Source organism: Dama dama, chromosome 2, assembly GCF_033118175.1.
Source record: "Dama dama isolate Ldn47 chromosome 2, ASM3311817v1, whole genome shotgun sequence".
NCBI lineage: Eukaryota > Metazoa > Chordata > Mammalia > Artiodactyla > Cervidae > Dama > Dama dama.
In genome coordinates this window covers 38,522,463-38,536,350 of record NC_083682.1, presented here as the reverse complement: position 1 = coordinate 38,536,350, position 13,888 = coordinate 38,522,463, and the positions used below count along the sequence as shown (strand labels likewise).

The 13,888-nt window shown below is 36.9% G+C and overlaps 1 protein-coding gene across 17 annotated transcripts in view; it reads left to right on the top strand.

Annotated features, from left to right (window-relative positions):
- The window catches only part of DLG2 (discs large MAGUK scaffold protein 2), a 2,226,746-nt gene that overhangs the window by 1,730,951 nt on the left and 481,907 nt on the right, over nucleotides 1–13,888 (top strand). The window lies entirely within an intron of this gene.

Below are 13,888 nucleotides of genomic sequence, written 5' to 3'. Positions count from 1 at the left end.
TCAATTTACATTCCTACCAACAGTGTAACAGAGTTCCCTTTTCACCACACCCACTCCAGCATTTATTGTTTGTAGATTTACTGATGATAGCCATTCTGACCAGTGTGAGGAGATGCCTCACTGTAGTTTTGATTTGCATTTCTCTAACAATTAGTGATGTTTAACATCCTTTCATGTGCCTTTTGGTCATCTGTATGTCTGTTTTAGGGAAATGCCTATTTAGGTCTTCTGCCTGTTTTTTGATGGGTTTTTTGGTTTCTTGATATTCAGCTGTTGTTTGTATATTTTGGAAATTAATCCCTTGTCAGTTGCTTCATTTACAAATAGTTAATCACATCCTGAGAGTTATCTTTTCATCTTACTTGTGGGGCTTCCCTGGTAGCTCAGAGGTTAAAGTGTCTGCCTGCAATGCGGGAGACCTGGGTTCGATCCCTGGGTCGGGAAGATCTCCTGGAGAAGGAAATGGCAACCCACTCCAGTATTCTTGCCTGGAGAATCCCATGGACAGAGAAGCCTGGTGGGCTACAGTCCATGGTGTCACAGAGTTGGACACAACTGAGCGACTTCACTTTTGGGACTTCCCTGGTGGCTCAGACGGTAAAGCATCTGCCTACAATGCGGGAGACCCGGGTTCGATCCCTGGGTCAGGAAGATCCCCTGGAGAAGGCAATGGTAACCCATTCCAGTATTATTGCCTGGAAAATCCTATGGACTGAAGATCTTGGTGGGCTACAGTCCATGGGGTTGCAAAGAATCAGACACAACTGAGCGACTTCACTTTCGTTCTTTCTTTCTTATGGTTTCCTTTGCTGTACAGAACCTTTTAAGTTTAATGAAGTAATGTTTGTTTATTTTTGTTTTTATTTTCATTACTCTAGAAAGTGGATTAAAAAAGATCTGGCTGCAATTTATGTCAAAGAATGTACTGCCTATGTTTTCCTCTAAGAGCTTTACAGTTTTTGACCTTACATTTAAGTCTTTAATCTATTTTGAGTTTACTTTTTTGTGTGTGGTGTTAAGGAGTGTTCTAATTTCATTCTTTTACATGTAGCTGTACAGTTCTCCCAACACCACTTATTGAAGACACTTTTTTTCTCCATTGCATATTCTTGCCTCTTTGACATCGATTAGTTGACTACAGGTGCATGGGTTTATCTCTGACTTTCTGTCCTGTTCCATTGGTCTATATTTCTGTTTTCATGCCAGTTCCATGTTGTTTTGATGACTATAGCTTTGTAGTATAGTCTGAAGTTAGAGAACGTGATTTCTCCAGCTCCATTTTTCCTGAAGATTGCTTTGGCTATTCAGGTTCTTTTGTGTTTCCGAACAAATTTTAAAATTTTTTGTTGTTCTGTGAAAAATACCATGAATAATTTGATAGGAATTGCATTGAACCTCTAGATTGCTTTGGGTATTATAGTCATTTTCACAATATTGATTCTTCCAGTCCAGGAACATGGTATATCTCTCCATCTGTTTGTGTTGTCATTGAATTCTTTCATCAATATCTTATAGTTTTCTGAGTACAGGTCTTTGCCCTTTAGGTAGGTTTATTCCTTGGTATTTTATTCTTTTTTTTTCTTTTACAATGGTAAAAGGGATTAACAGTTTGACAATGTTAAGAGGGATTATTTCCTTAATTTCTCTTTCTGATTTTTTATTGTTAGTGTATAGGAAAGCAAGAGATTTCTATGCATTATTTTGTATCTTGCAACTTTACCAAATTCATTGAATAACATCAGTAGTTTTCTGGTGGCATCTTTAGGATTTTCTGTGTATAGTATTATGTCATCTGTAAACAGTGACAGTTTTACTTTCTTTCCAATTTGGATTCCTTTTCTTTCTTTTTATTCTCTGATTGCTGTGGCTTCTTGTTGTTCTTTTTGTTGTTCAGTCACTTAGTTGTGTCCGACTCTTTGCAACCCCATGTACTGCATCATTCCAGGTTTCCCTGTCCTTCATTGTCTCCTGGAGTTTGCTCAAACTCATGTCCATTGAGTCAGTGATGCCATCCTACCATCTCTAACCTCTGTTGACCCCTTCTCCTACTCTCAATCTTTCCCAGCATCAAGGTCTTTTCCAATGAGTCAGCTCTTCACATCAGGGGGCCTAAGTATTAGAGCTTCAGCTTCAGCCTCAGTTCTTCCAATGAATATTCAGGGTTGATTTCCTTTAGGATTGACTGATTTAATCTCCTTACTGTCCAGAGGATTCTCAGGAGTCTTCTCCAGCACCACAAATCAAAATGTCTTCTTTGGCACTCAGCCTTTTTTATGTTCCAACTCTCACATCCATATATGACTACTGGAAAAACCATAGCTTTGACTAGATGGACCTTTGTCAGTCAAGTGATGTGTCTGCTTTTTAATATGCTATCTATGTTTGTCATAGCTTTTCTTCCAAGGAGGAAGCGTCTTTTAATTTCATGGCTGCAGTGACTGTCCACAGTGATTTTGGGGCACAAGAAAGTAAAATGTCATTGTTTCCACTTTTTCCCCACCTATTTGCCATGAAGTGATGGGACTGGAGCCCATGATCTTCATTTTTTGAATGTTGATTTCAAGCCAGCTTTTTCATTGTCCTCTTTCACCTTCATCAAGAGGCTCTTTAGTTCCTCTTTGCTTTCTGCCATATGGGTAGTGTCATCTGTGTATCTGAGATTATTGATATGTCTTCTGGCAATCTTGACTCCAGCTTGAGCTTTGTCCAGCTTGGCATTTCATATGATGTACTCTGCATATAATTTAAACAAGCAGAGTGTCCATAAACACCCCTGACGTACTCCTTTCCCAATTTTGAACCAGTCCATTGTTCCACATCTGGTTCTAACTGTTGCTTCTTGAGCTGCATAGAGGTTTCTCAGGAGGCAGGTAAGATCATCTGGTATTCTCATCTCTTTAAGAATTTTCCACAGTTTGTTGTGATCCTTTCAAAACTACGTTGAATAAAAGTGGCAAGAATGCACACCTTTGTCTTATTTCTGATCTTAGGGGAAATGATTTAAGTTTTTTGCCATTGAGAATGATGTTTACTGTGGGTTTGCCACATATGGCCTTTATTATGTTGAGATAGGGTCCCTCTTTGCCCACTTTCTGGAGAGTTTCCATCATAAATTAGCATTGAATTTTGTCAGAAGTTTTTCTACATCTATAAGATGATCATATGGTTTTTATTCTTCAATTTGTTAATATGGTTTATCATGTTGATTGATTTGCATATATTGAAGAATACTTACATCCCTGAGATAAATCCTACTTAACCATGGTTTATGATCCTTTTAATGTGTTTTTAGATTCTGTTTGCAGCATTTTGTTGAGGACTTTTGTGTCTGTTTTCATCAATGATATTGGTCTATAATTTTCTTTTTTTTTGTGATATCTTTGTGTGGCTTTGATATCACCATGATGGTGGCCTCACAGAATGAACTTGGGAGTGTTCCATCCTCTGCAATTTTTTGGAAGACTTTGAAAAGGATAAGTGTTAATTCTACTCTAAATGTTTGATAGAATTTTCCTGTGAAGCCATCTGGTCCTGGACTTCTGTTTGTTGGAAGATTTTTAATCACAGTTTGAATTTTATTACTTGTGATTGGTCTGTGCATATTTACTATTTCTTCCAGGTTTAGTCTCAGAAGGTTGTACCTTTCTAAGAATGTGTCCATTTCTTCCAGGTTGTCCATTTCATTTGCATCGTTGCCTGTAGTTGTCTCTTATGATATATTGTATTTCTGTGGTGTCAGCTATAATGACTTCTAATTTTGAATCATTTTATGTTAAAAATATATGAGAAGTTGATCTTAAATTTTAAAATTTAGCAAGTTTTTAAAGCCCATAGTATCTTAGGCTGCTCTGGCAGGTATATGGAATGCAGATCGAGGAAAGTCAACATCTAGTGGCACTCAGATCTGGCCTAAACACATCAAGAACTCTGAATCCATTTCTCGGTTTCACAGTTTAAGTTGAAATCAGAAGGAAAAATTGAGTATACAGGCAAAGATAGAAATCTTTAAACCATCTCATAAAGAATAAAAAATGTTATGAAAGGATTATTTGAAGGAATAGAAGACACAGAAACTATCTCAGTCATTCAGTGCCAACTGTAGGTAAGTAGGGGCTACATCAAAAAAAGGAAAAACTTTCCATAATTATGGCTATTCCATTGCAGATCGTATCTCCCATATCTGTGCCTGTGTAAACAGGCACATCAAGCTAATCTTGTACAAAACTCAATTGAATTTTCCCAGCCACAAATATACTTTCTTATATTCACACTCACTATTTGATTCTGTTAACAGTGTGATCCTCCTTTCAGTCAATCTACTTTTGAAGATTTGTTTGGAAGTTCATGAAGAGGGCACAGCTACTCCTATACCCTGGGAAGAGTAATACCCTTCTGTCTATAAGATGTTAACTTTCAGATCACTCATCCAGATCACTAGGATCAATTCTAGAGATCCAAATGCCCTCTCTATAACCTCCTGTTATACATTGCTGGAAATTTTACCTCCAAATGTGTTCAGTGCATCCCCATTTCTTAATTTCAATTGCCATTATTGAAGTTTAGGCATTTATTAGTTTTTCTCTACTGTGATGGTTTCCCGTTAGTCTCCTTGCCTATATAGATCTCCTCATCTTTCTTCCATTGTTCAAAGTGTTTTCAGGTTTATCCTTCTGAGTCATAGATACTATCATTCTGACCCCTTCATACCCCCATCTAACCTTGGAGAGCTTACCACTACCATCAGGATAAAGCCAGACTTCTTGGCATGGTAGTCACTGCCCTTCATGATCCACCCCCAGCCAGCTTCCTAGCCTCATCTGTGGCCACTCTGCTCTGGTTAAGTCAAAGCACTCCAGGTTCCCAGAATACAACATATTCTTTTGGTCCTCCCTGACCTTGAACATGCTCTCCTAGCTTCTCAGACGGTCTTCTTTCTCTTCTCCAACATTGAAAGTACGTATCTGTCCATGGCCAGAAGATTAATTGTAAAGTGCTGTCCATATAAAAAGAAGCCAAATGGTTTGATTTCACCATCGTCTTTATTATCAGTATTTATTATTACAGTATAAAGGAATTAAAAAATCATTCCTGACAGCTAACACAATCCTTGGTGTGTAGTAAGTACCCAAAAAACATTTGTTAGATGTACATAGAACATATAAATAATGACTAAAATGCCTCATGTTAATTTCTAAGGAAACAACAGGAAGAATAATCCAGCTTTATGGAGGAAAGTGATGCTGCTTTATGTTACATTTGAGATGCTGGTAGGATAACCAAAAGACATACTCTTATTTTTAAGAGTAGTGGCAAGCTAATGTAAGTACATGAAGAGAGGCAAAGTAGACCAAAATAAGAGAAGAAAATAATATCAAGAAAGAGCAGAAAATCATAAGATACAGGTATTTAAGAGAGAGGTAAAGAGTTAAATATGAAAAGGAGAGATGTGAATGCTTCCCAAGTGTGAGTGAAGAGTGAAATAGAATATTGAAAATACATCAGGAGGTGTTTTAGTGATGGATGGAACCTGACAAGTAACATTAAGTTAGTTTAACAGTTTGTTAATAAAAGACACCAAAAAAACTTTTGTGTTCTCCATTAAAATAATATAGTCTTAATATTACAACATTTTGGGAAAACCACTTATCTTCCCTCTCACTGCTTCAGAGAAGGAGAAAATTAAAAAGCCATTTATCACCAGCTAGGTCCTTTGTTTTCCATGTATAATAAAACAATTTCAATTCAGATGCTCAAAATTTTGTTTCAATTTTACGCAGCAATAGGAAAGCATCTTTCAGAACCATTCAAATGCCATCATTTCAGCACCATTTCTTAGGCAACAGCTAAGGAGTCTTTCCCTTGGAGAACATTCTTAGGAAAAAGACTGTGCTGTTCTCTGGCTCGATTTTATTCAATGACAGCATGATTTAGAAAGGAAATAGGGCTGTTGCCTCTTTCTTAGTCTTAAAAAGTCTTGGTAAGATTTACCTCCTCAGGCACCTGATTTGGCACCTCAGGCAAGCTGCCTAAGTACAGAGTTGGTGCCACAGATTTCCTACCACATGACTGGGACTTCTTCCCCCCAGCCTCAAGGCTGTGACATGATTTTGAGCCTTCTTTATGCTCACCGTACTTACCATGTGTTGTCACTTAAATCCTCACAAGTGTCCTGGGGTCAGTAATGAAGTGGTGTGGATAGGTCAGAGAAGGACCTCTATTGAATGATTTCATTTTTAAAATTATCTTCAAAACCCAGTGGCATGCAAGTTGAATATACATGGTAAAACTACTGGGTAGTATTTTATGCAAATATATATATATATACATATACATATATATATACATATATATATATATATATATATATATATGTATATATATATATCTCAATGCTCTTCAGTACAAGTTAGGTAGTTCCTAACAATGTGATGTGTTAGGCCCACTACATGGACTAATCAAGAGATTTGATTTCTCTCTTCTGAAATGTAACATGGTTTGTCTCAGAGGAGCAAGCACTTTGGAGCTGACAAACCTGTTTTCTACTTTTGCTGCCTGCTCTCTGTGGTACCCTGAGCCTTCATTTACTTTTTCTCAAAAAGGGGCATAATATCTAGTTTTCAAAGTTGATAGATAAGTTTAAAAGAGAAAGCATCAGGCCTTACAGATAGGTGGAACTCAATTCTGGGTATCCATTGTTCAAAAAGATATTTATGAAGCATCTTCTGTGGGCCAGCCCTGGGCTGAAAATGTACAGATGGGTAAGCCCTACTCCTTGCTCTGAGAGCACACACAACATAAGAGAAAAAACAGGCATGTATAATAAGTGGTGGTGACTCTCAGCCATTGGTGCTGTTCTGCATATGTGGGAAGCCAAACTGGAGAGGTGGAAAGGTGTATCATGGAATGCTTCACAGAATATGTGCTTGATACAGTCTAGAAAAATGATAGATCCAGTGAGAAGGATGGCCATCTGTGGGTAGGTTTGTTTGTTTTCTTCCAGGCAAAGACCATTCCAGACTTTTACCCCTCAAATGTTGAAAGCTTTAAGAATTTTGTTATTTATGTTTAATTTAAAATGTGTGTGTGTGTATATATATATTCTATACTGTTTTTATTGAAGTATAGTTATTTAAATGTTTCAAGTATAGAGCAAAGTGGTTCACATATATATATGAATATACAGACATGTATGTATTATATATGAATTTTCACATTCCTTTCAAGTATAAAGCAAAGTGATTCACACACACACACATATATATATATATGAATCTACATACAGGTATATATATTCTGTTTCAGATTCTTTGCCATTATAGATAGTTATAAGATATTGACTATAATTACCTGTGCTATACAATGGGTCCTTCTTTTTTATCTATTTTATATTTAGTTGTTGTTCTTGTTTCCGAGTTATGTTCAACTCTTTGCGACCCCCATGAACTGCAGCACGCCAGGCTTCCCTGTTCTTCACTGTCTCCCAGAGTTTGTTCAAACTCATGTCCTCTGAAGCGGTGATGTTATCCAGCCATCGCATCCTCTACTACTCCCTTCTCCTCCTGTCCTCAATCTTTCTCAGCATCAGGATCTTTTCCAACCAGTTAGCTCTTCAAATCAGGTGCCCAAAGTATTGCAGCTTCATCATCAGTCCTTCCAATGGATATTCAGGGTTGATTTCCTTTTTCACTCTCCTCGTTGACCCTTATCAAGAGGCTATTTAGTTCCTCTTTGCTTTCTGCCATTAAATTTGTATCACCTGCATATCTGAGGTTGTTGATATTTCTCCCGGCAATCTTGATTCCAGCTTGTAATTCATCCAGCCTGGCATTTCTTGTGATTTATTCTGCACAGAATTTAAATAAGCAGGGTGACAATATACAGCCTTGACATACTCCTTTCCCAGTTTTGAACCAGCCCATTGTTCCATATCCAGATCTAATTGTTGCTTCTTGACCTGCATACAGGCTTCTCAGGAGGCAGGTAAGATGGTCTGGTATTCCCATCCCTTTAAGAATCTTCCACAGTTTGTTGTGATCACACAGTCAAGGGCTTTAGCATAGTCAGTGAACCAGAAGTAGATATTTTTTTCTGAAATTCCCTTGCTTTTTCTATGATCCAAAAGATGTTGGAAGTTTGATCTCTGGTTCCTCTTCCTTTTCTAAATCCAGCTTGTACATCTGGAAGTTCTTGATTCACATACTGTTGAAACCTAGCTTGGAGGATTTCGAGCGAGACCTTGCTAGCATGTGCAACGAGTGCAATTGTGCAGTAGTTTGAACATTCTTTGACATTGCCTTTCTTGGAGAGTGGCATGAAAACTGACCTTTTCCAACCCTGTGGTCCCTGCTGAGTTTTCCAAAGTTGCTGACATACTGAGTCATCGTTTAGGATTTGAAATAGCTCAGATGAAATTCCATCACCTCCCACTAGATTATATTTAGTAGTATGTATCAGTTAATCAAAAATTCCCAATTTATCCCTCCCTCCCTCTCCCCTTTGGTAACCATAAATGTGTTTTTTGTGTCTGTGAGTCTATTTCTGTTTTGTAGATAAATTCATTTGTATCATCGTTTTAGATTCGACATCTAAGTGATATATTTGTCTTTCTCTGTCTGCCTTCAATTAGTATGATGATCTCTAGGTCTATCCATGTTGCTACAAATGGCATTATTTCATTATTTTTTATGGCTGAGTAGTATTACATTGCATGTGTATACGTGTGTGTGTGTGTGTGTGTGTGTGTGTGAATTTGGGGGGTGGAGGGTGGTGACCGGATGGCATGATCTTAGATCTTAGTTCCCTAACCAGGAGTTAAACTCACATCCATTGCAGTGGAAGCACGAAGTCTTAACCGTTGGACCACCCGGGAAGTCCTGATACCACATCTTTATCCATGCATCCGTTCATGGACATTTAGGGTGCTTCCACATCTTGGCTGTTGTAAATAGTGCTACTGTGAACATGGGGGTGCATGTATCTTTTCAAATCAACGTTTCCATCTTTTCCAGATACATAACCAGGAATGGGATTTTCAGGTCATTTGGCAACCCTATTTTTAGTTTTTAATGAGCCTCTATACTGTTCTTCAGAATGGGTGTACCATCATACACTCCTACTGACAGTGTAAGAGAGTCCCCTTCCCTCCATACCCTACCAGCATTTATTACTTGTAGACTTTTTAATGACTAATGAGAGGTTGGCACCTCATTGTAGTTTTGATTTGCGTTTCTCTAATTATTCGCAGTGCAGACTGTCTTTTCATGTGCCTGTTGGCCTTCTGAATACAGAAGACATCTGTATGCCTTCTTTGCAGAAATGTCTATTTAGGTCCTCTGCCCATTTTTTGGTTCTTTGTTTTCATATATTGAGCTATGTGAGCTGTTTGTGTATTTGGGAGATTAATCCCCTGTCAGTCCATTGTCTGTGAATATTTTCTCCCATTCTGTAGGTTCTTTTAATTTTGTTGATGGCTTCCTTTGCTGTGCAAAAGCTTTTAAGTTTAATTAGGTCCCTTTTGTTTACTTTTGTTTCCATTACTCTAGGAGACAAATCCAAAAAACAAGAAGAAAAAACATTGCTCCAATTTAGGTCAGAGTTTTCTGCCTATGTTTTCCTCTATGAGTTTTATAGTGTTGGTCTTACATGTAGGTCATTTGGGGTTTATTTTTGTATATAGTGTTAGAGAATGTCCTGATTTCATTCTTTTACATGTAGCTGTCCAGCTACCACCTACCGAAGAGACTGTCTTTTCTCCATTGTATATTCTTGCCTCCTTTATTGTAGATTAATTGACCTTACATGAGTGGGTTTATTTCTAGACTTTCAGTCCTGTTGCACTGATCTTTTTGTCTGCTTTTGCACCGGTACTGTACTGTTTGGTTACTGAAACTTTGTAAAACAGCCTGAAATCTGGGAACATGGTTCTTCCAGCTCTCTTCTTTTTCAAGATTGCTTTGGTTAGTAGCAGTTTTTTGTATTTCCATACAAATTTTAAAATTTTTAGTTTTTCTGGGAAAAATACCATTGATAATTTTATAGTGATTGCATTGAATCTGTATATAGCTTTGTGTAGTATAGTCATTTTCACAATATTGATTCTTCCAATCCAAGAACATGCTACACCTCTCCATCTGTTTAAGTCATCTTTCATTTCTTTCATCAACATCTTATAGTTTTCAGAATACAGCTCTTTAACCTCATTATATAGCTTTATTCCTAGGTATTTTATGCTGATACAATGGTAAAAGGGACTGCTTTCTTAATTTCTCTCTCTGATCTTTTGTTATTAGTGTATAGAAATGCAACAGCCTTCTGTATATTAATTTTGTCTCCTGCAACTTTATTGATGGGGTCTAGTCATTTTCTGGTGGTGCCTTTAGGGTTTTCTCTGTATTATCATAATATTTTATATAATATTATATAAAATTATTATCATTATCTGAAAACAGTGACAGTTTTACTTCATCCTTTCCAATTTGGATACTTCTTATTCCTTTTTCTTCCCTGATTGCTATGGGTAGGATTTTAAAAACTATTAATACGTTAAATACAGTGGTGAGATTAGACATCCTTGTCTTCTTCCTGATCACAGAGGGAATACTTTTAGTTTTTCACCATTGAGCATGCTGTTAGCTGTGGGTTTGTCACATATGGCCTTTATTATGTTGAGGTATGCTCTCTCTATGCCCACCTTCTGGAGAGTCTTATCACAAATGCGTGTTGCAGATGTAGAGAACAGACTTGCTGACAGAGTGGGGGAAGGAAAGGATGGGACGAATTGAGAAAGTATCATTGACATATATACACGACCATGTGTAAAATAGAAAGCTGGTGGGAAACGGCCATATAACACAAGGAGCCCAGCCTGGCACTCTCTGATGACCTAAAGGGGAAGGGTAGGGGTGTGGGAGGAAGGCTCAAGAGGGAGGAGACATACGTGTGTGTGTGTGTGTGTGTGTGTGTGTGCGTGTGTGTGTGTGGTTATAACTGATTCACGATGTTCTACGACAGAAACCAACACAACATTATAAAGCAATTATCCTCCAGTTAAAAATTTAAAATAAATGGTGTTGCATTTTTTTTTCAGAAGCTTTTTCTGCATCTACTGAGATCATCATATGATCTTTATTCTTCAGTTTGTTAATGTGGTGTATCACTAATTGATTTGTGGATACTGAATTATTCTTGCACCCCTGGGATAAATCCCACTTGATTCTTTCAATGCATTGTTGTCTGTGTGTGTGATTCTTTTAATGCATTGTTGGGTTTGGTTTGGTATTACTCTGTTGAGGATTTTTGTGTCTATGTTCATCAGTGATATTGGCCTGTAATATTCTTTTCTTGTGGTGTCTTTGTCTGGTTTTGGTATCAGGGTGATGGTGGGCTTGTAGAATGAGTTTGGGAGTGTTCCTTCCTCCACAACTTTCTGGAGAGAGTTTCATAAGGATGTGTGTTATTTCTTCTCTAAATGTTTGATAGAATTTGCTTGAGAAGCCATATGGTCCTGAACTTTTGTTTGTTGGGAGTCTTTCTACTTATTCAATATCAGTTCTGGTACTTGGTATGTTCATATTTTGTTTTTCCTTCTGACTCAGTCTTGGAAGATTGTACCTTTCCAAGAATTTGTCCATTTCTTCTAGGTTGTCCCTGTTATTGGCATAGAGTTGCTCTTAGTAGTCTCTTGTGATCCTTTCTGTTTCTGTGGTGTCACCAATAATTTATCCTTTTTCATTTCTCATTTTATTGATTTGAGCCCTCTACCTTTTTTTTCTTGATGAGTCAGACAAAAGGTTTATCGATTTTGCTTATCATTTCAAAGAACCAGCTTTTAGTCTCATTGATATTTTTTTTAAGTTTCTATTTCATTTATTTCTGCTCTGATCTCGACAATGTCTTTCCTTCTACTAACTTTGTGTTTTGTTTATTCTCCTTCCTCTACTTGTTTTAGGTGTAAGATTAGGTATTGAGATTTTTCTTGTTTTCTGAGGTAAGCTCGTATCACTATAAATGCCCCTCTGAGAACAGCTTTTGTTATGTACCACAGGTTTTGGATTGTCGTTTTTTAATTTTTATTTGTCTCTAGGTATATTTTGATTTTCTCTTTGATTTCTTCAGTGACCCATTGGTTGTTTAGCAGCATATTGTTTAGTCTCCATGTGTTTGTGTTTTTGCATTTTTTTTTCTTGTAGTTGATTTCTAGTCACAAAGCATGTGGTGAGAAAAGATACTTGACAAGATTTCAGTTTTCTTAAATTTACTGAGGCTTGTCTGTGGCCTAGCATGTGATCTTTCCTGGAGGATGTTCCAAGTGCACTTGAAAAGAAAGTGTATTCTGCTGCTTTCAAGTGGAATGCTCTATAAATATCAGTTAAGTCAGTTTGGTCTGCTATTTGAGGTCTCTGTTTCCTTATTGATTTTTTATTTGGATGATTGATGTAAGTGGGGTATTACGGTACCCTACTATCATGGTGTTACTGTGGATTTCTCCTTATACACATGATAATATTTGCCTTATATACTGAGATGTTCCTATATCGGGTGCATATGTATTTACAATTGTCACATCTTCTTCTTGGATTGATCCCTTGATCATTATTTGGTGTCCTTCTTTGTCTCTTATAGTTACTTTAAAGTCTTTTTTGTGTAAGTATTGCTACTCCAGCGTTCTTGATTTCCATTTGAATGGAATACCTTTTTCCATTCCTTCACTTTCAGTATGTATGGGACTCTCTTGTAGTCAGAATATATATGGGTCTTGTTTTTGTATTCATTCGACCAATCTGTGTTTTTTGTTTGGAGCATTTTGTCTATTTACATTTATGGTAATTAGTGACATGTATGTCCTTATTGAAATTTTGTTAATCATTTTGTATTTCTTTTTGTAGTTTTTTTTTTTTTTTTTCCTTTTGGTCTCTCATCCTTTGGCTTGATGACACTCTTTAGTGCTATATTTGGATTCCTTTTCCTTTTTTGTGTGCATCTATTATAGGTTTTTTATTTATGGTTACCATGAGGTTTTTATATAGCAGTCTATATATATATACACACACACATACATGCTGTTTTAAATTGCTGACATCTTTATTGCAAATATATTTTAAACACCCTACATATGTACTCTCCTCCCCTTATGGTTACTATTTTTGAAATATTTTACATCTAATTGTTTTGTGTATCCCTTAAATGTTTATTGTGTTTACAGATGATTATACTACTTTTGTCTTTTAACATCCTTCCTAGCTTTGTGTGGATGATTTCCTACCTTTATGGTATGTTTGCTTTTACCAGCACACTCTCTCCTTCCATACTTTTCTGGTTTCTGGTTGTGGCCTTTTCTTTTTTTCCAGAGAACTTCCTTTAACTTTTGTTGTAAAGCTGGTTTAGTGGTGGTGAATTCTTTTAGCTTTTGAAAGCTTTAAGTTTAAGCTGTGCTTTCTTCCTTTGTTCTTCCCACGACACTTCTCAGAATTCCTTCTGGCTGCCCTCTCTGTCAGAGGAGGTAGAATAGCCAGGCTGTAGTTTCTTAGTCATAGTGGATCTAGCAACATTATATGTATGTAGCCAATAATATTGAAAGGATGGAACCTACTCATCCCAAGGGGAAGATATTCGGTGTGGTGTTTTGTTTTTTTTTTTAAATACTTATTGTCACTATCAGGTAGCTTATAATACCCACTGCAAGTACTGCTTAAATGTAGCTATCAGAGTATAACAAAAATTCCCTTGCATCCATATGTCTTGACTCTCAGATAATTCAATGTATTTGTCTTAGTAGAGTAAAAGAGTAATTTCATATTGTAACAAGCTCTGTTTATTCCAAATTTACATGCTAGGAGAACCTAGCTATTTTGCATGTGTAATAGGAAAGTAGTCAAACTGTATGAGCACT